Here is a 26,226-nt window from a genome sequence, read left to right as displayed (position 1 = left end):
CAACTATTCTTTGTATCCCCTTTACCACCTAGCAGCCTGCCTGGAACAAGGCATTCAGCAAAAATACTTTGATGACTGAAACATTTATCCAATTGCATTGAAACTCATTAACTTTTCTGTTTGTTTCTTTCACATATCTCTAAAAGAGCCCTTTGAACAGTACTGAGTATATTAGATTTGCAATGTAATGAAATCATTAATTTGTTCTTTTGGACATTCATAAACAAAACAAAAAACTAGCCTGACCCTCTCAAATTTCAGCCTGGTAAAAGTGAGTTTTTCATCCAGTATTAAGTATAACTTCATTCTACATGAGGGAAAAGACTGGTTATAATTTCTTTCATTTTGAAAACACAAATTAGTAATTTGAACTAAACTCTTACATAATCAGGATTCTTTCAGGATAGAAGATAAATTCCCTGAACAGGGGGACATATTACAATAGTTTAACCTGTAGTATATGCAGAGCTGGCCAGCACACTCTCTAATTAAGTTTTACACAGAGAGTTTATGCAGTTATTTTTTACCTTTCTTTTATTCTCTACAAGCATTCCTCCATCTTCAATCTAATTCAGTCATCCAGAAAATTTTTTTTTAAATCAACAACTAAAACAGGCATATCACACACATGACATCTATGAGTTAGCCTTATTCCATGAGCCGTAAAATTACAGGAATAAGATTGTGGATATATTAGACTGAACCATGTAATTGTTCTGTAGGCCAAAAATAGCCAAATATCAGCTATTTCATGTGGTTCAACATAATACACAAACATGCACAAGTTAGATGGCTGGGAACAAAGCTTCCTGCCAAAGAATGGTTTGTTAGGGACTTTTTAAAAGACTCACTTTTTTTTCTTTTGGTGTAAAGACTTGTACAGTTTCCAAGTAAGGAAAAATCCCAATGTCATAACTATTTTAAACCTGAGAGACGTTTGCATTTTCCAAAACAGAAGAAGCCGAAAAGATTGTTGACAATTATAGGAGGGAGGAAGGGAGGGATGGCGAGAGAGAGGCGGGGTGGGGGAGAAACTATAGAAAGATTTGAGTATACTCATTTCTGCGAAACTGATGTGACTTCAAAGGAGCATTTGTGTTTCTTCTGTTACAGTGTCTTCAATCATATACAGCCCAGGAGGTAATAACTTCTTTCTCATTATCCCAAGGACAGAGTATTATAGGTCATACTGACTTTCTCTGTTGCAAGGTTTGAATGACTGTTGAACATTTGTTATAGGTAAACTTTTTGCAGTTCAATCCAGTTTAACCAAATACTAAATGCACTTTTTAAAAATTTAGAAATACTTCTTAAAATAAAACTAAGAGCAATCAAAGAGAGACCTCAATCAGCAAAGGAAAGATTGGGTTTCTCTTATATCCCCTTACCAGGTTCATGCTTTATAAAATTTATAAATTAAGCCTGGCCGGTATGTCTCAGTGGTTAGAGCATCAGCCCACGCTTAGAAGGGTCTCTCACTCAATACCCAGTCAAGAGCATGTACCTGGGTTGCAGGTTCCATTCCCGGCCCCAGTTAGGGCACATGCAGGAGGCAACCAATTGACGTGTCTCTCTCATATTGATGTTTCTCTCTTTCTCCCTCTCCCTCCCTTCCTTCCACTCTCTCTTAAAAGCAATGGGAAAAATACCCTCATGTGAGGGTTAACAAAAATAATTTTTTAAGTTAACAGCTTTTATAAAAATTGAGATATAACCTGACATATAACATTGTGTTTGTTTTTTAAATCTTTAAGTGAGATATTTAGTACTAAGTGAATCTAAAGATGAAGGAGAAAAAAGTCAATAGCCTAAAATAAAAATGGGCAAAGAACAGCCAATAGTTTACAGAAATGTAAATACCAGTGGTTCTTAAATATGTGAAAATATGTTCAACTCCCATTCATATTAAGATAAATGCAAATTAAACTGCACACTGATTCACCCAGTGAGTTGGCAAAGATCAAAATGTTTGATAATACTTGCCCAGGGTAAGAACAACATGCTCTTGACTGGGTATTGAGTGAGAGACCCTTCTAAGCATGGGCTGATGCTCTAACCACTGATTAGAGCATAAATTGTTACAATCTCCATGAAAGGAAATGTGTATCAGAATGGATAAGAAATGCATATACCCTTTGATCCAACAATTCCACTTCTAGAAATTTATCCTACTGATACATTTAATATGATAAGTATATAATGTTTTTCACTATAACACTTATTTGTAATCACAAAATAATGGAAATAACCTAAAGTCCATCAATAGGGGATGATTAAATTATGATACAGATAGACAATGTAATAAGTACTGCTTAAAAAAAGGAATGAGGAAGCTCTTTCTAAAGAGGCAAAAATATTTGTTTTAATATACATATTAAAGATAGATATATGCCTGTAAAGCTAGGGATACTGGTTACTTTCAAGGAAGAAAACTGGATACTTGGTTGGGAAGGAGAATTTCCACTGTATTCCCTTTTGTGCTTTCTGAATTTTGAACTATGTGACCATATTACCTTTTCAAATAATAAATAAACAAAATTTTAAAGGAATAAGCAGCATTTACAAATAATTTTTCTAAGTTATGAGATGGCTTATAAATCTGACCCTTATGAGAGACAAGACAGGAATTCTTCGGTGGCTTCCACTGCTATCCGAATAAAATCTACCTTTTGTCATCACAGCCAAGGCCTCAGTGAACCTCCCTGACCTCATCTAACACTTACCCTTCTCAATCACCATGCCAATCACTCACTCAGACCTTTAATTCTATTTTGTGAACACATCAGGCTTTTTCCTCCACCTGGGAAGCTCTTTCTTCCCTCAGTTCTTTTCATAGCTGGCTCCTTAGATATTCTATCAAATGTAATATCCTCAGAGAGGTATTCTCTGACCACCCGATCTAAAGCCCACTTCTAGTCCACTCCTTTCTTCATATTACCCTATTTTATTTTCTTCATTACCACCATCTGAAATTATCTTGTTTTAATTTTCTTATTTGTCTATTGTCTTTCCCACTAGAAGTTAAGTTCAATGAGAGAAGAGAATCCCCCTGTGCCTAATGGTATAAATAGGTACTCAATAAACATTTGTTCAATGAAATTGTTGAATAGACTGACTGTCTTTTGAAATCATATTTTTCCTTAATGAGCTCCAGCTAAAATGTTAAAGTTTGGGAGCTGCTGAATGAATAACAGCATAGGAAGCCCAGGCATACTTTTAAAACAATGGAACATTAAACAAAGAAAATTATCAGTTCATCTCACGTCAATTTTAAAGAATTCATTCAATACATTCCAAAACTACATTCTTTGATTAAAAAAAAAATCCAAGAAAACCTGGGAGAAAAGGGAAGCCTGCAGAGCTAAGTGAAAATTTCCTGAACTCTTAAGACAACAGTAATAAACACATTTTCCAGGATAAGTCAATCCCGGTTATAGAACATACCATTACAGCAATTGTCAGGAATTCAGGCTAGACCTCTAAGTTATTTCAAGTTAAATTCTATATAATAAAATTCCAATATATTGATAAAATGAGGCAGATCTTTAGCATTTACTTAGATTTGACCTATAATTTTCATACTGTCTGACATGGGGCTTGATTCCCTTAAAATTGACATGTAGAGAAAAGATAATTAACATTAAATACACACATACACATATCTTTAAAACATGTCTAGATACATAACTAAATTTTTTCTATATCAGGCTAAGATGTAGAACATATTTTCTGCCATAGCCAAATATTTATTAAGAGTTGAATTGTTCTTGCAACTGTTGTATATAAGGAAAACTCAGAAACAAGTATAGTATTATGTATGCATGTCAGTGCCTTTAAAGTCTTCCCGGTTTACAGATATCTCTTAGGCAAGCATAGACTCTAAAATAATTATGAGAATTAGATAAGCTTTCGTACATGAAATGGTTACTTTTCCTTCTTCTCCTCAATCTAAGTGTTATAAGATAGAGTTTTATGGACTAGCCTGGCTAGTAAGGTTCATCCAAAGTCAGGATGAACAAGAAGGTACATGAATCTCAAGTCATGGAAAGCAGTGGGATAACTAACAAAATGCTCTCACTGACTCCCATACCTCAGTGTGTGCTGGCTGTTCACAGACTTACTGCCTTTTTCTACAGGTTATAAATAACTACAAAGTGTCCTTGTCCCCAAGGAGACCTTAGCAGCCAGCTCAAAGGTTAAAATATGGAATAATTCTCACTTTGGATGCAACTTTTCCAGATAACAAAATAATCAAAGAGCAGAAAAATGTATTGCTAATTTAAGGGCTGGGGAATCATTCCCTTCCACTGAAAACTATCTGTCCATTACGTAAGAGTTGTTGACATAGACATATTAGCCTAATTCCCTACCCCAAAAATACTTCCAGGGAGAATGCAATGCTTGCTCTGCTCCAAATGCAGAGGTCTCTACTGGAAAGAGACAGGCAGATGCCACTCAATAGCCTTGTAGAATTGCATCTCCTTAGACCTTAAAAAGACTTTTTGAGTTTTGTTTTTGCTTTTAATTTAGACACAAATGGCTACTGAGCTAAATACATCTACAAAATAACACTGGGGGGGAAAAATCCTGTCTCCACTTGGATGGAGGATACGGCAGAATAAACCATGGCTACAACAACCACAAATTTCACAAGACCATCAGGTGATGTGCTGCTCTTCTTAATTACAGAACCCCTGCTAAGAAAAAGAAAAACTCCTCCAACTGCTTTGAAAAAAAAAAAAAAAAAAAGGCAGGTTCATCAAATTAAGCTTTTCCACACATCACTTTCAAAATCCATCATTTGGGAGATGTCTGAAACGACATGAATCCAAATCAGCAAACAAACAATTATAAAGGGGCCATTTCACTTCAAAGTGGATCTCAGTTCCAAAGGAAAACACCTTTAGAAATGAAGTTAGATAGGCAAAGCCAAACAATCAGCAACTTCTCTTTTTTCACAAATTACAATAATGTGTTAATTCAACTGAATGGCTGGGCAAAAACCTCTAAGGCCACAAAGAGCAAAGTTAGGAAAGATGAAGATTTTAACACATCCTACGTGTTATCAAAGATTTCTCCTCTAGGTTGAGAAAATTTATTCTAAAACAGAGCTGGAACAGAATTATTAAAAAGAAAGGAGGGGTGGGAAGGTGGAAGGAGGGAGAAGAGGGGGAGAAGGGGGAGGGGGAGAGAAAACCTTATGGCTAAGAAGATTCTATTTATATAATTATATTCCCAAAGTTGTTTTGAGATTTGAGACGTTTTTCACCCTTTCCCTTCACAACGACTATGAAGAACCTTATAAAATCCAAATAGTAAACAGATGAAAGGCTTGGCCCTAATACAATTCAAGCATGTCCAATCTGCAAGGAATTCAAAAACAAAAGTCATTTCATGAAACAAATAGGGAGAGGTTGCATAACCCCACAGGGTCCTCTGGCCTTTATAGAAGCCAAATTCAACATGCGGTTCTCTTTGGCCATCTATACTTTAGCCAAGCCATTTAAAAATATTTCTTCTAACACAATTTGGCTACAGAAAGGGCCCAAAGAATGCATATCAAAGAAGGAAGTCTAAATTGGTCCTAAGGTATATAATTTGGAATAAGTTCATTAATTTAGAAGCCAAAAAGGCCCACCTGCTCCAGAGGATTTGGTATATTTACTACATGTGCAACCAATTAATTCTCTTCAGCATTAACTACTGTAATACTATCTAGCTTTTTAAAAAAATTTTTTAAGTACAAAATTCAGTATTTTCTGGAGATTATTTATGAGAGACAACTAGACCTCCCTCTAACTATAAGAGATCGAGGTGTATGTATGCTTTCATCTTCTCCTTTAACTATGGTCTTTAACTGAAGAAATCTGATGACTGTTTACATGGACCCATGCTCCTTGCCTAGCAATATTGGCAAGAAGTAAGTTCTCTCTTCTTCTAAAGTTATCAAAATAAGCCCATTTCTGTGTAAATGTTAAGATTCTAACTAAACTAAATGGAACAAAGGATGGGCAGGAAGTTCTCAGCTTTAAATGTTCATTCCAAAATTCATGACACAAGGAAAAAGTAAAACCACACAGGCAGACAAAACAAGGGAAAGTTAGACAGAATGTCTGCCTTAACAGAATTTCCTGGCTCTCAATGATTTGTGTCAGAATTCAGAAGATTAACAAGCAATAACACCTGTTTTACCCACTAAAACACTGTAAAAACATACATAAGCATTTGAAGCAAGAATCTCATACCACAAAGTAAAAGTTTTAAGATGCTAGCCAGAATGGTAGAAATATTTTTTAAAGTCACCCACAGAGAGATGGGCTCTAAGGGCACATACACAAAGGCAATCTGCTCAAAATCAAACTCCTTTTATAGAGTAAAATGAAGCCCATGAATTGCTTTAAGGTATTCTCCTTTTCTAAACTGCAATTCTAATTTCCCTGAAGATCTTTTCTAGGGAGAAAAATAATCTTACTCTAAGGTTTCAAAACCATATACTATCAACTGTTGATTTAAAATTTAAATCCAAACACCTCTTCTTCCCTCCATCATCAGTATAAAGCCTAATCCTATCCATATACAACAGTCACCAGAAGAATAACTCTGGTTTACTCTAGGAACGAATATTTAGAATAAAACTTCTTTTGAAGGCACTTATAAAAATGTTTCTTTCACAGTTTATAATGCTCATTACTTTTTTAAAAAGACCACCTTACATGTTTACCTTATATGACTTCCAACTTCACATACCATTTGCACTGAAATGAAACAGTAGATTGCACTCAAGATGTGCATTTTTTTAAAGTCATGGTAAATATTTCTATGCATTTCATTCCACTTTCCCCCTCATCTTCTTAAACTATATTTAAAATAAAACTATGTAAAAACTCACCAAGTCAAGTCAGTAGTAGGAAGATGAATGGGTCTGGTCTAACAGGAAATCTCTGTTGGGAATAGAGATGATGAATCAAACTTAACTAGATTCTGAATCTCATACAAGTCCTTACTTTGGGTATTCTAAAATGGGAAAATCTTACAAAAGCAAGTGAAACATTTGCTAGGATTTACAAGTCAAAATTACCATTCTTATATCTATAGTCCTGAGTGTTCTATTTTTTAGTCATCTTTCAAAAAGATAATACTTAGAAAATAAAGTCAGAAAAATCCAAGCTAATTCTTCATGAACTGGCTTATGAATGTAGGAAAAATGAAATAAGTGGCTTGCTCCACATCAACAAGAGAGGAGTGATCACTTTTGTTTGCCAGCTACCTCACAAATACTGAAAGGATTACTATGAAGTTTTTATGTAAAGTAGTTTTTAAAAAGTGCTATGTGGGTCAATTACACCAAAGGAAGATGGATTTAAATGACACTGAGGTTCCTGTTGAAGATTGGTGACATAACTTGGCTAAACACCACCATTATACCACCCTAATAATCTACCGTATCCTTCAAAGTGACTCGAAACAGAAACAGGAATAAGAATGGTTGCATGGCTTCCAAGAGCCTCATGTAGGCATAAAATTCTGGTGCTATCTTCCCTTTTGCAGGAAAATGAAGTACTGCATATGTAATTCTTTAAAAACCAAATCTTTTCCTGAAAATGTAAACACTATCTTTAACTGTTACACCGGTACAAATAAGATTCTCTTATTTTGGTAAATCAAACCTGGTTACTACCAGTAATAGAATGAGCTCTCACCAAAAACTGTCTTAAGCTACTGATGTTAAAACAGCACAGTCATGATTAGAAGATTTAAGAGCAAGAGTCAGGCTGAATTCATTTCATAAATATTTACTGAACACCAACTGTGCAAGGCATTCTTTGAGGTGTAGTGGTTAAAAACAAACAAACAAAAGGACAAGGTTCCTGATCCTCTGAGGGTATAGACATGTAATAAGCCTTTAAGACTTTATAGGTAACTACTCCTCAGGCAGAAGTTATCAACAAACTTTAACAAATAAAAATGCTCTGAATACCTGTGATTCTTAAAGCTAAAACCAATGCTTTTAGTCCTTTACTCTTTCTCTTTTTTTAAGTTTAAGGTTTTGGTTTCTCAGTAAATTTGCTACAATGAACATTTTTAGGCCCAAAGAATTAGCAAAATTTAAAGAGTCTAACAATACTGGTAAGGACTAGGAGGAATAAGGACACTCTCACACTCTTGGCAGGAGACAAATTAGTAACAGCTTTGTAAAAACAGTTTATTATCTAATAAAACTAAATATCCAGCAATTTCACCCCCATATATGGCCCAAAGAAACTCCTCCTGCACTTTTCTGTGAGCACACATAAAAAAAATGTTCATAGCAGCAGTGTTCATAATAGCCAAAAACATCATCAACAGTAGAATGGCTACATAAATTGTGGTATATTCATATAATAGGATGCTATATGGCAATGAAAATAAACTACAGTTCTATAGAACAACATGGATGAAAGTTACAAACATACTGTTAGGTTCTGAAAGAAGACACAAAAGAACACTTACAGTATTATTCCATTTATATAAAGTTCAAAAGATGACAAAATTAAACTATGGTTTGCAATGAAACATAGATGATAAAATCACAAAGTAAGGATATAATTATAATGTCAGACTAGTCAGACCTCTGAACAAAAAGTATGGGTTATAAGCTAGGAGAGAGACATACACAGCAAGCTTCTTCAGGGTGCTACCAATGATATATTTCTAGTTCCTACTGATGGTTATATAAGTATTGTTTTTTATAATTAATCTTTATACAGTTATGTTTTGTGTATTTTCATTATATTTCATAATGAAAATGTTCAAAACATGTTAAAATAATCCAACAGAGTGTACATACAGTGGACCCTTGAACAACATGGTTTTGAACCACATGGGCCCACTTATATACGAATTTTTTTTCAATAAATACTGTAAATGTATTTTTTCTCCTTTTATGATTTTAACATTTTCTTTTCTCTTACTTTAGTGTAAGAATAGAGTAAATAACACACATAACATATAAAATATACATTCACCAACTGTTATTAGTAAGGCTTCCAGTCAATAGTTGGCTATGAGTAGTTCAATTTTGGTGGAGTCAAAGTTATACATGGATTTTCAAATGCATGGGGAGGGGGGATGAGTGCCCCTAAACCCTGCATTGTTTAAGGGTCAACTTTGTGTGTGTATAAATTTTATTTATATATTTATCTACTAAATATATTTATTTAATACTTATTATAAGTATATCTATTTATTTCCTCCAAAATCTAAAAGTAAATAAAATGTCTTGTACAATACACCCTTCATTTCCCCCCACAATACAATTCAGGATGAGAACTGAGTAACAGAGCAGTGCCACTCAGAAAAGAACACCTACAGACAGGCTTTCTTACTATACTTCCTTTAAGTTTATATGTAATACATACCTAAGATCAGTATTTCAGGAAAATTTTCAATACTGACAAACATTTAAATCTATGTATGTATGACTACTCACCAGGAGCCATTACTGAATGCCCAAAGTATTATAAGAAATAAAAGCTTCTGAAAAAGCAAAGCCAGGATACAAGTATTTTTTGGTATTACCATTTTAGTTTAATCATGGCCTCTGATGAAACCTCCAATGACTTCCCATTTCACTCTGAGTAAAAGCCAAAATCCTGACACGGCTGAAAGGCCCAGCACAATCTGGACGTCATTACCTCTCCAGCCTCATCTACAATTACATTCTCTTGAGCTCACTATGTTCCAGCCACACTGCCCTTCTTTGCTCTTGTTCTTCAAACAGAACAGGCTCGTTTCTACCTCAAGGCTTTGTACTTGACCTTTTCTCTACAACTCTTCCCTGATATATTCTCTTGGCACACTCCCTCACCATTGTTGGGTCTTTCCTTAACGGGCATGATCTCTGTGACACCTATCCTGACACCCTTAAAAATGTAATCCCCACCCCTATAGCCCCAATTGCATTTCTCCTTCATTATTTTTTTCTATAGCACTTAAAGTCATATACCTTACTGTAGCTGGAATGGGAGGTCAACTCTTGTCTGTTTTGTTGCTGTACCCATCAGTGTCTGGCACGTGGAAGGCCAGAACTAAATACTTATTTAATAAATGATTGAATAATTTACTTTTCTTTTGGATTTCTATCCTTGAAAAATTAAACAGTAACTCCATACATTCAAAAAAACAATGTTTCCCCTTTCTATATGTCAAATTTAATAACAAAGTTTGTTTTACTAACAAGTTTCAGGTTTATGTTCTTATTAACATTAATAAGCCACAGGTAAGACTTAAATGAAGTTGACACAAACAAAATTGTATTTTCCCCTAACAAGTGTGCAGTGCCTGTTTTAAAAACGATGCTGGGAAAGCCCAGACAGACAAGAACTCTCCTGAATTGCTGGTGCAGGCACATACTGGCACTGCCTGACATGAGATGCAGCATGAAGACTGACTGATTGCTTCCTCTACCTATACTTTTTGTTATTTTTAATTTTTAAAAAAATAAGCATGTTTTACTTTTATAGTCAGAAAAAAGGTGTGTGTTTTTTAATTTTGCAAACAAGATATAACTTCAAGAAGTTCTTTCTCTTTTGACTAACACAAACAGTAAAGGCTTTGGTGTACATCTAGATGAAACAGCCCAAGGAGACTACAGTTAGGAAAAAAAAATTATTTTTGACTTAGGAAGTAAAATTTTTATGAAGCATTTCCACAGAAGAAGGGAAAGCAAAACGCCATGGTGTTAGTAGTCCATATAAAAACATAATTTTATTCTAAAGAAAGATTTAAAATTTCACTGATGTGATGAAGTGCACGTAAGGACCTCCATTCAAACTTAGTGATTACAATGGCAGAGGGAAGATAATTCACAAAACAAAGCCTATGGGGTGACATGGCAGATACTTCTGAGCACACAGGTAGAGCTTATTCTTTTGATGGAATACTTCACCCAAGTTAAAGTCGGAGTAAGCCTAGATCCAAAGGTTACTTTCCAACCACAATACTTGTGACCTGAACTATATCCTAAGACATAATAAATCTGAGAGAAAATACGCAACCATCTCATGTTCTACTGTTATATTTATTACTAAGATTTCCATTTTGTTTTATCAATTGTCTTTAAAAATACACAGCACATAAATTCTTCTCAAATTCTTAAGATAGTTGATATATTCATGAAGTAAATACATCATGAATATATACTCATATATGAGGTGGCTGCCTACCCTAGTTAAGGAATTACTACTCAAATACTTGCAGCAGGCGGAGTGTATTATTAGAGAAGGGAAACAGTTTTCATTTGTGACATTTCAGCATTCCAACTGCTCAAAGCTCTGAATAGGATCCATGTTTGGGGGGGGGGGGGGATAAGGAATATAAAAATTAAAAATATACTCAGCCTCACCATAATGAATAAAAGTACAGTGGATTAAAGACTCCAGAAAAAAATTATAAATGAAAAACACTGGCCATTAAAACATATGGCCCCCGAATAAAATTTACCTGTAATAATTCTAATCTAGGTGAAGACTTATATTTTTGAAATGCTTCATTTCGCCCAGCCAGGTGTGGCTCAGCGGTTAACCATTGGCCTATGATCCAGGAGGTCGAGGTTCAATTCCCGGTCAGGGCATATGCCCGGGTTGCAGGTTCGATCCCCAGTCGGGGGCATGCAGGAGGCAGCCAATCAATGACTCTCATCGTTGATGTTTCTCTCTCCCTCTCCCTTCCTCTCTCTGAAATCAATAAAAATATATATATTTTTTAAAAATTATAAAATGCTTCATTTGGCTAAGAACACTCCAAGAACTCTTTCATAAATATCAGTTTTGTTTGGATCATGCTGAACTTACAAGATTACACAAGAATTGCATGAACTGGATTGGAGATAGGCCTACATTTAGCGGGCAGGGAATATTCTAACAGTTAAAAAGTAGTAAAAGAAAACTTAGAAGGGAGAAGGGAAAAAGGTGAGTAGTTACGGGCATTTATGAAAGACAGCCAATGAGATACAAAACAATAAAATCACAAAATATTAACATGCAAAGGTTGCCAAGTTTATCAGATTCCAAAATGAATCCATAGAAAAGGAACTTTTCAGAGCCTCTGGCCCTAGTGAAAGACTGCTGGGTAGTGGGCACACAGTGCAATATACAGATCTTGTAACACAGAAATCCACACCTGAAACCTATATGATCCTATTAACCAATGTCACTCTAATAAATTTAATTTTTAAAAAAAGATTGGCATTCCAAATTATGGAAGATTTTCCTCATTACTCCCTCTCCCTCAAATGATCCTTCCCTCTTCTCAAAGTGGTAGACCAAGAGGGGGAATTCAAATAAAAAAAATACTTAGAACAGAATCAAATCACCAAAGCAACAACAACAAAGAGGAGGAGGAGGAGGAAGAGGAGAAATCCACAAGGGATTATGTATGAGGTTTTTGTTCACTAACCTTTTGTCTTTAATGGCAAAAAAAAGGAAGGAAAAAAACCAGTTTATATATCTGTCAAAGAGCTTTGGAAAAACTGTGAAGCAGTCATACAATGAAATAAAAATAAAACAGCTAAAATGAGGGACCTAGATCTATACGTATCCAGGTGAACAGGTGTTGAAAAACAAGAATAAAGGGGGGGAAATGACTTCCATAGCATTTATTTATGTATCTATACACACATTTCACACATGCGCTGCACTGGAAGAATGCACACTCAGTTTATGGTAAGAGGTTGTCTCTGGGGAGGGACGGTGGGAAAAAGAACTGAGAAAGTGAATAAAGAGGGCTTCGGCAGCAGGTGTTTCTCACAATCTCTACTTCTTATTTGGCTTTTTGAAAAAACTTTTCAAAAACAATGAATTCAGGGGAAAAAGTAAATTAGAAAAGCTTTTAAAAAGTCAACAGAGCAATATTTTAAACAGACAATACTGTAATCAGAATCAAATAAAAATAGCCAATGAATTCAATCCCTATCTTCTCAATAATGAAAAGTCCAGCTTTTGTTGGTAAAATATTTTTTCTGGTTGATGGGAATTATGTAGCACTGGGGTTACTTGAAAAGTGAGAGAATAAATATACTGACTTCATATACTTCAGTAAAAAAGTACATTTTAAATAAAAATAATACTACCACAGTAGCCCAGCCCAGCATATCTTGAGAGAGACTGTAAATCCTCATAAGGAACCATGTTTCCACAGAGCACTTTCTCTTTCCTTTCTAACATCTATAGAACCTCTCTTCTATTCTACCTTCTAACCTCCTGTAGACTTGTCCTCCATCTTTCCCTAATTTTGTTCATGCCCCTCTCTAAAAACCAATCCCTCCTTTAATTACCTGAAATTTAAACACATATACTCAAAGACAGATTTTTTAAAAGAAAACTTGAGACTTCCTGAAATAATTTAAGCTTTTTCTCCTTTTTCAAATACATTTTCCTCCCTCTTCCTTTACTTTTTCCACCCCCAACCTGTTTTTTCCCTCCCATTCTCTGTGGACCAACAGTTGCCTTCAACTGCTAGCAACCCTCTGGCAAGTTTCTACATTTCACTTAAGGAAAAGATGCTCCCAAGTAAACCAAACAAAATCCCACTCCACAGCCCAAAGGTCAAGTAAAGGTGGGGAAAAACTGAAGTAAAAAATACTAACCATATTTTGCTGCCTTTCATTTGACATTATGGCTAGGGATAAAGTTCTAACCACTTAATGAGAGAGCAAAACCAAACTTGCTCATACATTTTATCATCTTTATAACGTTTAAATGTTTCTGGAGTCCTGTTTCACAGGGCACTTGGGTTAAGGTCACTTAGAATAGGCCTGTACAGTTGAGTACCATGGCCTAGTAGAAACATAACCTCAAGATTTACAGTAGAGGTTCATCCCATACACCCCCACTTCATTCCCCTGGTCATCTTTTTAAAAAAAACTTCCAAGGTCCTTTTTGTTGAATGTTTTAAGCTATATAAGCATTTTCTCAAAAGCAGTAATCAGTGCTTCAGTCTTCAAAGTACTTTGACATTCATGATCTTATTTGGGATTTAAAACAGCTCTCTCTGTGTGGCATGCAGGGCAAGTATTTTACAAATAAGGAAACAGAAGCTCAGAGGTTACAATCTGTCACGGTCACCCAGCTATTAAGGGGTTTCAGTTCAGAACTTAAGTCTTTCAACTCCTAATCCAATACTTTATAATTCATGTGACCAGGTGATTCTTAGATCAGGTACAGTCTTTCATTCAACATGTAGGAATTGGAAAAATATCTGATAGAAGACACATTCATATACCCCAGCTTCCAATTCCAATTCCATTTTCAAGTGGCAACTCTGTTGAAAAATATGCTCTTTGTTCTAATGAATTCTAAGCACGATTATTAATGGAGACCTGGGCAAATTGTTGACAGGACCATGCCTATCTACTTTCAAGACTGGACCCTGGGCACAAATCATATGTCCTAATACTTTTATAATGAATTTCCATGCTTTAGTACTAGTCATCATTAATTTTTAAAAATAAAATGTCTATTGTTCTAAAATGCCAGAATAATTTTCTAGTCTGAGTTTCTGAGAAATCAGTGTCTTTGTTTCTCTAGAGATCTCTATCTCCCTTTTGCCACAAGATTACAGAATTTAAAAATACAATTTCTATCATTACTTAACTATACTCATTTGAGATATCTAACATGACTAAAACACTAAGAGGCAGAGGCACCCAGTTGCTCAACCCAAAACCTATCTTTTTTCAAATCCTCATTTTTTTTATTGACCTTTTTAAAGAGAGAGGAAGGGGTGGGGAGAGAAACATCGATCAGCTGCCTCCCTCTCTCCCGTACACACCCTGCACCCCACCTGGGATCAAACCACAACCTAGGTATGTGCCCTGACTAGAAATCGCACCCACCACCTTCTGGTGTACTGGACGAAGCTCCAACCAACTGAGCCACACCAGCCAGGGAAAGCAAAGGTAGATTTTTATCCTAAGTCCAACAACTAAATAATCTTAATATTAATGTTTCTATTACTTGAGCCCTAAAGTCAATCAACCATAAAAAAATATTCATTCAATGAAATTTGGATGTACAGTCGCATGCTGAACTACCAGCATCACCACTACCGCTTTCTTTAGAATGACTTTCCAATAATTTGGTTTGAATAAAAAGAAAATGTTTCTGGCCTTAAAGAGCCAGGAAAAGACGCGATTTATAGTTAAAAGAAGAACTGCTTATATTTTCAAGAACTGAGAAATTCTCAATATATAAATTTGCCTCCTTTAAACAATTTTACTACCATCTTTTACAGAACACTTTGCCTTTAAGTAGCAAGCAATAACTTAGAATAATAATAATTCAAGTTAGAAGTCACAAAAAGTATTTCCCCATCTATTTACCTCTGGATATTAGATGAACAAAAACTCAGTAAAATCAATTTTATAAATCTAGAATAGTCAGGTATTCAAATCAAAAAAGATAGCTTTGGACTCTAGACACAAGTTCACTCCAAATATTAAATACTTACAGAACTCATAAATTCACTTTTAGGGGATTGAGTCTCCAAAGTCACAAAATGTGGGTAAGAGTTACCACTACCACTTTATCATTACTGTCAGAAGTAGTGACTTGAAGAAATGTTTAAAAAAAAAGAAAGAAAAGAATATCTTAGGAAGGTCAACATTTTATTGGGTCTTCCAAAATCAATTCTTTGAAACAAGAAAAGGACACCATTTAAATAGACTGTTAGAATAGAATAGAACAAGTCAATATATTCATAAGCTTTTGCAGTCCTCAGGACCTGAATTCTAGCCCAAACTTTGCAGATACTTTTCAGAATTTTCTCCCTCTTTCTCTCTTTCTTCTCTCTCTTTTTTTTTAATCCTCACCCCAGAATATGTTTTTATTGATTTTTAGAGAGAGAGAGAAAAACACTGATGTGAGAGAAACATCAATCTCCTGCCTCCTATACCCGCCTCAACTGGGGAATGGAATCTGCAACCTAGGTATGTGCCCTGAGGGAATCAAACCCGCAACATTTCGGTGCATGGGATGATGTTCCAACCAACTGAGCAACCCAGCCAGGGCTGAGTTTCCTCATCTTTAAACTGAAGGCAATTGTCTAAGAATCTCTAAGGTCTCTTCCAGAGTTAAAGTTCTAGCCCCTTTGGAAATACTGTTAAAATTATATCTGCTTCTCTTCATACATGCTTTTTTTTTTTTATACATGCTTTTTCAAAACTAAAAGCAATACATACAACATAAATAATTCAAGTTATAGACACCCAAATCCAGACACCAAATCCGTCTTCCAAAGCCTAAAGATAACCAGTTTTTTGGATCCTCAGAAACACAAAAGTCACACAAAACCAAAAAAGGGCCACGTGCCAACAAACTAACTCTATCTCATATTCTCTTGTAGGCACACATACACCTTATTCTTCCTAAAGGTTGCAAAGAATTCTAGTTTACACTGATGTGTGGTTTTCAGGATTTTCCTACTGCAAGCAATGTAGCAAAAAGGTATATCTGAACATAAGTTCAAGCAAGCCTAAGAACCTGTGCATTGTTTATTTTGATAGATATTGCCAAATTGCCCTACAAAATGTTGTTCCGGTGATACATACTCCCCACATAATAGCCTGATTCCCCACACTTTTGAGCATCTATCCTCTTCATACACTCTTCATCCAGTATGGCCAGATTCAGAGAGACATAAACAAACCTTCAAGCAGACGAGCCATTGAGACTAGACCAAAAAAAGAGAAAAAAATAGGCGAGAAATGTCTTTTATGAATTAAGTGGAAAAACTCCAGTCAAAAATATACCAGAAATATGTGGCTCTTGTCTGTTTATAAGATTTAATTGTTGTTTCCTTCAGATGTTTATAAAAGAAGATGATAGAAAATAAATTTGGGGGGTTTGGAGAAGAAACACAAGGAGAGTAGGGGATCAACTTGCATTGCAGATTCTATAAGTCCAAGGAGACCCAGTTCTATCTTAGATCAGGATATATACTAACAACATGTATGACTAAATTCCTCCACATATAATCTGGCCACTTTTATCCAGAGATGGTTATCAGCACAGTAAAAAGTCAATTTAGTTCCTTATCTGTATCGCTTGCAAAAGGTTCCTATTAATTCAGCTTTTTACCCCTAAAATTGGAATAGTGCATGATTCCAGAAGTGATAAGTGTTAATAAAAGTACATAGGAAGCAACTCTTGCTGTATTTTAAGAGTGTTTCTTTATTAAATAATTGATATAATGCCTAGCATGTAGTAGATACTCAGTAAATAACTGTTAAGTTATTCACACTATCCACTTTGAAAATTATCATCTTCGTTTAACAGTATTTGCAAAGGACCATGTGAACATCAGGCAACTCCAGAAATATATGTATCTGTGAGTATGAGTGTGTATGTATGTATGGGGGGAGTACGTAAGTTTCTAAAAACAAAATAAATATAGACAAAAGTTCTCATTTTACTGTTCTATAATTTGCTATTCCCGATTCCATGGATGTGGAGGGCCAAGTCTATGAATTGCTCTACACCATTTATATAAGGAATTTTATTTTATTTTATTACTATTATTTTTTAAAAATATCTTTATTGATTTCAGAGAGAGGAAGAGAGAGGAAGAGAGAGGGAAAGAGCTAGAAACATCAATGATGAGAAAGTCATTGATTGGCTGCCTCCTGCACACCTCCGACTGGGGCTCGAGCCTGCAACCCAGGCATGTGCGCCCTGACCGAGAATCAAACCATGATCTCTTGGATCCTAGATTGATGCTCAACCGCTGAGCTACGCCTGGCCGGGCTATGTAAGGAATTTGAGTATCCTTAGATTTTGGTTTCTGCCCACAGCGGGTCCTGGAACCAATCCCCCACAGATACTGAGGGATGACCATAGTTAAGTTTTTGGGAAGTCAAAAGTTATACATGGATTTTTGACCACACGGGGGTCAGTGCCCCTAACTCTCATGTTGTTCAATGGTCAACTGTATAAGTATTTATTATATCTTCAGTTGCAGTATGCTATCACATTTTGGGGGGAGAAAGAAAAAATTATACTTTGGTCTTACACTAAAATATGAAAAAAAAATTTAAGTTTATAATCAGGGAAATCTAATACGGTACGCTTGTTTCCAGCAGAAGCTCCCTTTAATTTTATAAGAAAAGTAGGAAAATACAATTTAGGAACACTCAATATGAGATTATTGCCAATACATTCTTTCTTCTCCTCACCCAAGTAAACTAACCATACCCAGCACTAATTCTCTCAAGAAAACTGCCCCCAGTTTCTTCTATTATCAGGGGAATCAATTTAAAAAACTCACAATTTTAAGGATCAATAGGAAGCACTCAGAATCAAGGAGATCCTTATATACACCTACACATAAAAGCCACCAAGCACAGCAAATCCTATGTTGAGGGCCAGAAGCATCTCTTTCATTTAATTTTTATTTTTATTTTTGGAAAGAGAGTAAAACATCAATTTGCTATTCTACTTATTTATGCATTCATTGGTTGATTCTTGTATGTGCCCAAACTGGAGAACTTACCCACAACCTTGGAACATTGGGATGATGTTCTAACCAACTGAGCTACTAGCCAGGGGCCAGAAGCATCTCTTTTAAAATGAAGTGGTCTTCTCAACCATTGTTCTGTCTATATCACAAATAATCAGTGGGGTCCAATGCCAGACACTGGACTCAGAGCACATAACATCAAGTGGGAAAGGAAGGGGGAAGTTGAACCAAATGGGACACAAAGTCAGATAAAAGGGTTACCTGGCAAGGGTCCTGCCTATGACATTATCAAAAAATAACATGGGAGGTCCCTAAATTCTAATACTAATAAAGAAATCCTTACCTGTAGGCATATGATTTGAATAGGCTCTTTAAGACTGATTGCAGCTGAAGAAAAAGTCTTCTAGATGCTGGCAAATTCTACTGAATGAAGTTCAATGTTCCGTCTACCAGAATGAATTCCACAGATTTGCAGATAAAAATTTTAGGTTAGGAGTTTTCAAATAAAAATTATAAATCAAAGAAAAACAAATATTCCAATCACAAAATTAAAGAGGCGGGCCTCAGACTAAAATGAAATAATTACACCCTTCAATACAATCCAGTTTCCAAGATACACAATCTGTTTCTTGGACTTGAGATTGGTATTAAGTGGCAATGGACGAAGGAAAAAATAAATGACTAGTTGAAATTAATCCAAAAATCAAATCTGAAGATATCCAATTTAACACCAAGCTAGCACATAAGTCAAAAACAAACTAAAGCAGTATTTGGTTGGGTTCCTATGTTACATGGCAAGCTACTATGACATAAGAGAAAATAATGATTCATGATTGGCTATAGTTTGGTAACCAAGGTGCATAGTTATGGATTACTGCCCATATCTGCCCCCAAAGTTTACTCAGCCAAATCATGTAATGAGTTTTTAATGAGCATGTACTTCATCCATACAAGACACAGTAGTCAAGGCACAGTCCAGTAGAGGAATGGAGGTGTCTTAGTCTACTGCTGCATAAAACTACCAAAAACTTAATGACCAATGTCCTTGAGACTTCCACACAATTTATAATTAACCCAATCACTTCTATAAATATTCCATGCCTATAAACTTTGACTTTCATAACTGATGTTAATTTAGCTAATTCAAAATATCTTTACATTATATTGGCAATAAAGATGATCGTTATCCTCATTATTCTAGAATGAAAGTATGATCTTTATTTCAATTCCTACCATAACTGAAGATGAAAACTTATTTTTTAAAAAGGTATTTTGTAAATACTGTAGATATCTATAGTGAAGTCATTCACAATTTATTGGGGGGGGGGGACTGCAGTCGACACAGTCTTCATTATCCAATTTGTAGACTCTTCGGATCCTATGCTGCCTCCCTGTCTTCAAATAGTAGAAAGAGAACAGATTAAGTAGGAAGAGAACAGATAAAGTTAAGTCCACCCATTTCCTTATTTGTAAGCTTGGTCAAAGAACTGGCAATAAAGTTGAGAGGAATTTGTTAAAATGAGGTTTTAGCATTATGAAAAGTTTTCATCAGATCCCGTTAAAAGACTACAGGAGAAAAGCATGCATAAAACTCTGAATGTATTTTTTAAACAATTTTTATATACAGTAAAATTTACCTTTTGCATAAAATTATACAAAATTTTGAAGAAATTCACATGTAACCACCACCATAATCAAAATAACAACAGTTCTTGTGTGAATTTTAGGACAACAACCATAAATAAGAGTTATCTAAAGGGCTTACATCAAAAGATTTCTACCAGTACAAGCAGATAAATAAAAACAGGACCTAAAAATTTAAACATGGATTTACTGAAAATAGAAGAATGCCCTCTCTCTACTTTTACTCCTGCCTTCTAGCCAATCCAAATCACTACAATAGCCCCCATTTCTTTAATTTCCATGGTGTCAGTTACTATGTACAAGCGTCTCTCTTCTGTACCACAAACTTCCTGCTATGAGACATCTTGTGGCTATCTCACAGGCATCTCAAACTCAGCAAGTCCAAAATGGAAGCCCATCTCCCTCCCACCCCAAAACCTGTCTTCCAGTAATCCTACCATTCATCCAAGTATTCAAACTAGAAACCTTGGAGTTAGCCTTAACTCCCCACTCTCCCTACTACCCCCACACCTCCACTTCCCACCTCCCAATTTAGTTAATCATCATGTCTTGCTAATTTTACCTCAGAAATACATCCCAAAAGGGTTTATTTCTCTTGATCCCCACAACCAACAACTAGCTTAATCAGTTCAGAATATTAGTATACTGCAGTATTACCTTATTAATGCAATACTTTCTTGTTTCATTCTGCAGAGTAAGCTGTTTTTTTACCACGGCATCTTTGCATATAGTATTTCCTCTACCAAGGATGCCTTTCCTTCATCTTTGTAAACATCTACTCCAATTTCTCCAAGTAAAATTAAATGTTTCCCCCTCATTACTCTCAATGTGTAAAACTCTTGCTTTTGTAATTATTTGTCTTTTCCACTAGACTTAAGAGTCCCAGGAGGGCACGTAACTGTTATATTCATTACCTTGTAAGCCTGGTGTCCTGGCAGTGCCCTGCAAATAATAAGATACTTAACAAATGTTTAAAAAATGGTAAGTGAATGTACCATGATCCAGTTAAAATAACTTCCTTTTGCTAAGATTCTATGCTTTCCAAGTGATCTTTTGCTTAGTCCAACACAGTAGTTGTATAATTTCAGGCAAGTTACTAAAAACCTCTCTGTGCCTCTAACTCCTCACCTATAAAATACAAGAAAGAATACTTTTCCCGTAAGCTTACTGTGAAGATTAAATGAGTAAAATACATGTAAAATGCCTTAGAGCAGTACTTGACACATAGTAAGTGCTCAGTAAACATTACCTATTGTTATTTTTTTTTTAAATATATCTTTATTGATTTCATGGAGAGGAAAGAAGAGGGATAGAGAGATAGAAACATCCATGATGAGAGAGTCATGGATCGGCCGCCTCCTACACGCCCCCAACTGGGGATCGAGCCCGCCACCTGGGCATGTGCCCTGACAGGGAATCAAACCCCGATCGCCTGGATCCTAGGTCAACACTCAATCGCTGAGCCAAGCCCGACAGGACTGTTACTAGTTTTTTAATAATACCTAATGCTAGAAGAGGAATGGACTGAGCAGAAACATGTTTTCTTGGTCATAGAAAAGACCATCCCTCAATGTACATGAATAAAGTGACATTCTGGTTTATCTGTCAGCCCCTTGCAGTTTGCTTAGCTACTTTTCCATGAGACCAACTCTGATGATGATGAAGAAATGGGGGTTTTCTTACAAAAAGGAATGGATCCTGAATCTTGAAGACCCCATCAAGTTAACAGCATCCTGAGAGGACCTGTAAGAAGAGCCAGCTGGTCACCTATGACAACCTTATCTTGGTTCTCTCTAAAAGGCAACATTTGGTCAAAGACAGTACAATTTAGTGAAAACAATGTGATACTACGAGGGAGATACTTAAAGTATGCCACTAATTAGCTCTGAATATGATTGTGTACTTCAAAGTTTCTGAGTTTAAAAAAGTACTAGTCAGCTCTCAATTATCCGGATACACAAAAGGAGGTGAAAGTGATACAAATAATTCAAATTGTATCTGGGCTGAACTAATAATAAAATGTATTTACATAGCCTGGCCATACATTAAAAACATCATGGGAGTGAATTAAACATAAAAGAAGGAAGCTACCATGAGATAAATTCCTGCAGGTAATTTACATGATAACTTAAAACTATTAATTATATAATAATCCCTCTCAACCTCACAGCATCCTCTTGAGGTTCAATCTTAGCCATAAAATTCTTTCAAATGAAAATCTCTAAATGTCACTTAGAAACAAATGATGAAACTGAGTTTTTAAAGGTGAATCAATCTAGACCTAGGAAGCCATGAGAGAATCATCCACTTGAGGATTTTTGCTTCAACAGACGTGAAGGTGCATTATTGTACCTAAAGTGCCAGAAGTGAGTATCAGCCTAACTACAGGCCAATTTATTTCTTAAAAGCAAGGTATTCTTGGAAGGTTATGTAACAGTTTTAATGCCAGAAAGTATTTCAGTGACCACTTTGCCTAAACCCTTTGATTTTATAGAAGAAACTGAGATGCACAAAAGTTGTATCATGTCTGTCAAACTACACATTAAAATAAATATTTAAGCATTGGGAAATTCATATAATTGACATATAATACTGTATGAGTTGCCCTAGCTGGTTTTGCTCAGTGGTTAGAGCGTTGGCCTGCAGACTGAAGGGTCCTGGATTTGATTCCAGCCAAGGGCATGTACCTTGGTTGCAGGCTCAGCCCTGGTCAGGGAGCATGCAGGAGGCAACCAATCAATGTGTCTCTCTCACGTAGGTGTTTCTCTCTCTCTCCCTTCCACTCTCTTAGAAAAAGCAATGGAAAAAATAACCTCAGGTGAGGATTAAAAAAAAAATACTGTATTAGTTTTAGGTGTACAACATATGATTTGATATATGTATATATTGCAAAATGATTACCACAATAAGTTTAGCTAACATCCATTACCACACATAGCTACAAAAAACATTTTTTTGTTGTGATGAGAACTTTTAAGGTCTCCAGGAAGTTTATTACTTAAATAATTCACTTATATAAATAAATAACCTTCTATATTTCTTACAGAGACTTTAATGTATTGTTTGCTTACAATGGGCCATATCTATATATATCTGCTTTATTTTAGAGATCCATACTGTACAACTTCAGACATCCTAAAAATAAAATTGGTACTCTGGGATATCACTTTAATCCCATACAAGCCTCTCCACTACACCATAACATTAACCATCATCCTCTCCCATTAGTCTATTTTTTGTGAACTTGTATGTACAACCATATGTCTTTTTTTTCCCCCCGTGTGTCTTCCTCAAATTTGTTCATACCGTTCTGAAAGCCAGGAATGCTTTCCTTCCTCCTATTTGAGTATCACCCTCTAGATCCAGGTCAGGTTCCATCTTGCTTGAAGCTTTTCCTAATCACCCTAGTTCACTCTGAATTCCTATAGGATTTATTGTTACTTTCTTGTCAGTTAACAAATATTATGTAGAATCCCTTACCTGATAATTAACATAGAATGTCCAGAATTGTAATTGTTCTGTGTATATGTCCTTGTCTATCCCACAAGTTTTCTCTTGGTAGGTCTAATGAGACCTAGGAATATGTACTTAAAAACCAAAATGAAACAGCTGGTAAAAGAATAAAAAATTTATTTTTCCCTTTATTAAAATGTCCTTTAATGCTGTTTAAAGTATTCCTTTTAACTATAAAAACACTTCAAGTTAGGAAAAAACAGAACATTGCACACCCTTTAACACAGAAATTCCTGCAGCATATAATAATTCATATGTAAGGATGTTCACCATAGCATAATTTATAAGCAAAACTGGAGAAAAACGAAGTTCATTAGTAGGGAACTGACTAAATAAAATATGATGCATCTATACAACAGAATTCTATGTAGTAAGTTTAAAAGATTATTTTTTGCCCGGCCGGGCGTGGCTCAGCGGTTGAGTGTCAACCTAGGATCCAGGTGATCAGGGTTTGATTCCCAGTCAACAGATTTTAGAACTGGGGTATACCAAGAAGCAGTATACTAAGGCACAGTGTCTTTGTGTTGGCAGGATTTCAATTTCAATGGCTCCCATAGACTTTCCACTTCAGATACTCATCCACACTCATACCTTAGGCAAGGATCTCTTGGAGTTTTCTCTACTTCCCAGATATCAACTTCTGAATTTTTCTCTCCAAATTCCTATTTCCTCTACCAAGAGGAAGAAGAGTCAAGATGAGAAAATAGCAAGTGCAAAAGCCCAGGAAGAGGAACTAGCTGGGTATACTGGAAGAACAGAAGGAAAGCCAGTGCAGCTTTAACATGGTGAACAAAGGAAAACAAGAAACAAGCAAGGGCCCGGCCGGGAGTGGCTCAGAGGTTGAGCGTCGACCTGGGATCCAGGCGATCGGGGTTCAATTCCTGGTCAGGGCACATGCCCAGGCTGCGGGCTCAATCAATGACTCTCTCATCATTGATGTTTCTGTCTCTCTTTCTCCCTCTCCTTTCCTCTCTCTGAAATCAATAAAGATATATTAAAAAAAAAAAAGAAAAAAGAAATAAGCAAGGACCATAAATATCTCAGAGGACCTAACAGGTCATGGTAAAGATTTTGGATGTTGTTATTTTCCTAAATTTTGCCACTCCCATAGTGAATCAATTTTATAAAAATGAAGCCTAAATCTATGTTTCAAACCTCATCTGCTCTTCTAAAACCCAGTGCAATAGATTCAACTGCCTGCCTGCTAGACAGCCTCTCCTAAGTGTCAATACATGCAAAGTTAAACACTATCTTTTTCCCAAACCAGCTCCTCCTGTCTATTTTATATCTGCTAACAGACCATTCATTCATCCAGACTTGATATCTCAAAGCTATCTTTCATTCCTTCCTAATGTCCACTGCCACTAGATATGGGCTCCACAGGTCCTCAAATCTCCAACCTACCCTTTCTATTGTAGTCCCAATGCCACTATCTTAGTTTATACTATCACCAATTCTTGTTCAAATTACTGGAATAGGCTAACCAGTTCTTTCCCCATCAAATTTACATTATATGATGTTATTTAGATACTTTTAAGACCACCAATAAGTAGACAATACATAAATTTATTAACTCAAGTTCTGACTTCAAGCTCCACTCATACCTGCCTACTTAACATATTTATACTTAGCTTCATTCGCATCTCAAATTTAACATGTCTAAAATTGAACTCCTGATTTCCGATCTTCCCTCCAAATCCCACACCTACTCCTATTCCTCTATCCCTCACTCCCATCTTAGTAAGTGGCACCTCTACCCATCCAATTGCTTGAGCCAGGAACCTGGGAGTCATCCTTGACACTTACTTTTCCCTCAACTCCCACATTCAATCTATAATTAAATGGATTCTTTCTTTAACATACTTCTCAAATCCATCTACTTCTCTCCATTGCCTCTGCCACTGAATCCCACCTGCAAAGATCCTTATTTAAGTGGTATGAGATGCAGCCCAAGCATCAAAAGTTTTCAAAGCTCCCCAGGTGATTTTAACATGCAGTTAAGGGTGAGAACCACTGCTCTACAGGTTCTAGTTTCCACTTACCTCTCTGACTTCATTTCTACCACTTTTTCCCTTGCTCACTTAACTCCAGCCAGGTTTCTTGGACTTGCAAGGCACATACAGACATTCCTTATGGCTTTTGCCCTTGCTATTCCCTCTGTCTGGAGTTCTGATTCACTCCTTCACCTTCTATAGATATTTACTCAGATATTACCTTTACAGTGATTTACTGAGATGGCCCCTGGCCATTCTATCAAAAACTGCAACCCCACCCCCATCCCAACATTCCCTCTCTCTTTCTCTGGCTTTATTTTTCTCCTTGGCACTTACTACTTTTTAACATACCATGTATTTTGTTTATCTTGTTTATACACTTCATGAGAGCAGAGATTTTTATTTGTTTGGTCCTTAACTATATCCCTGGCACCCAGAATAGCATCTGACATAAGGTAGATAATTAATATTTAACTCCACAGCAGGGCCTTCCCAGATTCCCCCAACTAAATTTAATTTCCCCATTATTCCCCTAATACTAATTTATTCCTTTCCTTCATAACACAGTAATTTGTAATTATAT

At 35.9% G+C, this 26,226-nt stretch overlaps 1 protein-coding gene across 5 annotated transcripts in view; it reads right to left on the bottom strand.

The window, feature by feature from the left end:
* The window catches only part of SPOP (speckle type BTB/POZ protein), a 62,107-nt gene that overhangs the window by 23,950 nt on the left and 11,931 nt on the right, over positions 1-26,226 (bottom strand). For 2 of the 5 annotated variants that reach the window (XM_081161833.1, XM_081161829.1), the window contains exons 2-3: positions 18,836-18,938; positions 6,890-6,941 (exon numbers count right to left, since the gene is read on the bottom strand). The exons of 1 other annotated variant lie outside the window; for it this stretch is intronic. The gene's annotated coding sequence lies outside the window, so the exon portion shown is untranslated. Of the gene's footprint in view, positions 1-6,721; positions 6,741-6,889; positions 6,942-18,835; positions 18,939-26,226 lie in introns of those variants that run through there. 2 more of the 5 variants (XM_081161832.1, XM_081161831.1) reach the window with 2 other exon arrangements.

The sequence above is a fragment of the Miniopterus schreibersii genome, assembly GCF_964146895.1.
Source record: "Miniopterus schreibersii genome assembly, chromosome: 16".
Taxonomy (NCBI): domain Eukaryota; kingdom Metazoa; phylum Chordata; class Mammalia; order Chiroptera; family Miniopteridae; genus Miniopterus; species Miniopterus schreibersii.
Note: the sequence above shows the minus strand (reverse complement) of the source record. Positions and strands in the feature narration are given on the sequence as shown.